This window comes from Echiichthys vipera (assembly GCF_963691815.1).
Source record: "Echiichthys vipera genome assembly, chromosome: 1".
Lineage (NCBI taxonomy): Eukaryota > Metazoa > Chordata > Actinopteri > Perciformes > Trachinidae > Echiichthys > Echiichthys vipera.
The window spans coordinates 21,198,868-21,201,597 of NC_139826.1; positions in this window are offsets into that span (position 1 = coordinate 21,198,868).

The following is a 2,730-nucleotide window of genomic DNA, read 5'->3' on the forward strand; positions in this document are numbered from 1 at the left end:
CCTTGAGCAACACTTCACTTAAGAGCACCAATCAACCCGAAGCCTTGGCTCTATACCTTTTGGACACTAGTGCTGCTGAGTGCTGCATACATATGGTCACAAAAGAATAATGCAGACGTCAATAAACTACTGTGGAAAAGAGAGACACAAACTGTCTTGAGCTCTGCTCAGCTGGATCAGTTGCATGTTGAATGACCGTACAGATGGATGTTTTCTTTTCTATAATGTTCCATAAGAAAAACAACAGGCATATGCATAGACATTTTAAGGCTGTGCTTTACCTGGGTTTATACAGTAGTTACTGTTTTTTACATAGTCTTGTTATTTGTTTTATTGAGGTAAGTCTGTTTTTGCACAATGTACCTACAACCAGTTGAACTGCCATCCTGTTTTTCTTATTTGGTGGTGAATTGGTGCATGAGGTCATGGTTTGGTGGGAAATCTCTTGTTTGTTTGACTCTATTTTTGGGAATATGATGTGTTGTTCTGTCAGTTGATGTACAGTGACGGTTGATTTTTAGACAAAGTACCTGTAAAGAAATATGTTGAATGTTATCAATAAATATTATTCCATTAAATATCTGCTCGTTCAAATGAATATGCATTCATATTTTATTTTGCCATTATTTTTTGCATCCTTTAAGGAAATATAAGATAAAACACTGTCTGACTTTTGTCTGAGTTCTACATGGTGGACAACTAGAAAATCAGTGAAACAATAAAATATGGAAATTGAAATTGAAATCTCAAAGGAGTTTGAATTATATTGAAGCATGTTAATTATATTACTGTTAGTGATTAGTATTAATACTAAAAAAGAAGCCAATGGATTTCTGAAACAGAAAAGAAAGGCTGTGTGTGTGTGTGTGTGTGTGTGTGTGTGTGTGTGTGTGTGTGTGTGTGTGTGTGTGTGTGTGTGTGTGTGTGTGTGTGTGTGTGTGTGTGTGTGTGTGTGTGTGTGTGTGTGAACAGATTATGCCTGTAGGCACAGCTCTGAAATAAACCTTTGCCAAATACAAAGATATTTCTGAGCTGAAACTGCCTTGTGTCTCTAGTATTGCTGCCAATGTCGAGATTGGACCCACACTGTAAATGCATCTGTGACTGCTTCTGTTAACCATGTGTATTGTAGACTGAAACAACCAGGGGAACACATACTGCAAATAAAATGGAGTCTTATGAAGCAAGAAAAAGAAAATGCCTTACTGATTAAATTATGCAGAATACCAAGAGGAAAGCTAATGTGTCAACAGTTTTCAAAAACCTGTGAAATAGATAACAGTAAAATTAAAATAGAGAAAAAGTAGAGCAAAGGTTCCAGGTTAACTTCTAATAATGTGATTAACTTTTAACTGCAAATTACATCTGCTATAGAGGCAACAGTATATTGCAATTTGGGCTGCATGGCCTCTTCAAATTTACTTTTACACTTCAATGGGGTTTTGACTGTCATGTCGTACACACTTACAGGGATACAAAAACACTGCAAGAATAGATTAAGGACCCATATCTCTGATATGAAAAATATTCTTCCTTTATGCAGCTGGCTTAAGATTTAATGAAAAGCAGTCTAAAATCACACAAATATCTATTTTTAGGTGTGAACATATCTCCTGGTGTGTGGCGCATTCTCTACATATTCCATTATTTACATACAGTATGATAAACTGAGGTATGATAACATATCAGGCTCCTTTTTAATACTACACTCTTTTTCACTTCTGTAGAATGTTTCATTGCACAATGGGATTGGTGACTCTGTTTAGTATCCGGTTTGCTTTCCTGTGGATTATAAGGCCATTTGTGATTGACTGTTCATGAACTAATAATAGACTACTCACACTTGGCCCGGATGATCCAAACCCTGCGTTGGAGTGAATGTCCCCCCTCCCTTTTCCTCCTGCAGCCCGTGCCTAGCCTGTACTCACACTATTTAAACAATCTGGGCCACAGCAAGATCGCTTCTGGCTTATACGCCATCACCCGCCAGAGTTTTTGTTTTGTCCAACTGCTTTTGAATATTTTCATCTGACAAAATCTGCAGTAAACACTTCTTTTCTGCATCCGACCACCGCAAAAATAGTCTTAGGACCTCCGTCAATGCTCATGCTTGTGCTCATGCTCATACATATTTTCATTCTTGTACATGTGCAATAGCGTTTTACTAAAGTCTGCCTCTCTCACCCGGGCTGCGGCTGGGAAGTGTGCCATGCTTAACCATAGTTGTACTCACACTGGTCAGACAAACTAGACTTTAGGCGTGATTTGTGCTTGTGCATGGTACGAATGGTGAGTACTCAAACTTCCACTGGACTGTGTTTTAACAAAATTGACAGTGGACCGAACCAAATATTGAGATACCATATATTTCTGTATTCAGGTTATTAATATACACAACTAAAATAAAATAAAAATTAAAGTTTCTGACCTTAATACTTGTACTTAATTATTTTTTAATGAAATGAGGGAACAGAAAGACGCTAAAGCAAAAAAGATAGAAGAGAGAAATTTGGGAGACTGAGAGAGTCTTTTCCGTTTTCTAGTGTCTAGCAGTAATGTTGGTATAGTGCAGTTGTGATGAATATAATCAAGGCACTAGTGTAACCTCTCATATTTCCGTCCTCCCTTCCTCCCTTGGTGCAATAATTGCTCTTATCAGCTGGGACAGCATCTGCTCAGAGCAAGCCTTAAATTGACAATGGCTGTGTAGCCCATCTTCAAGACAATCGA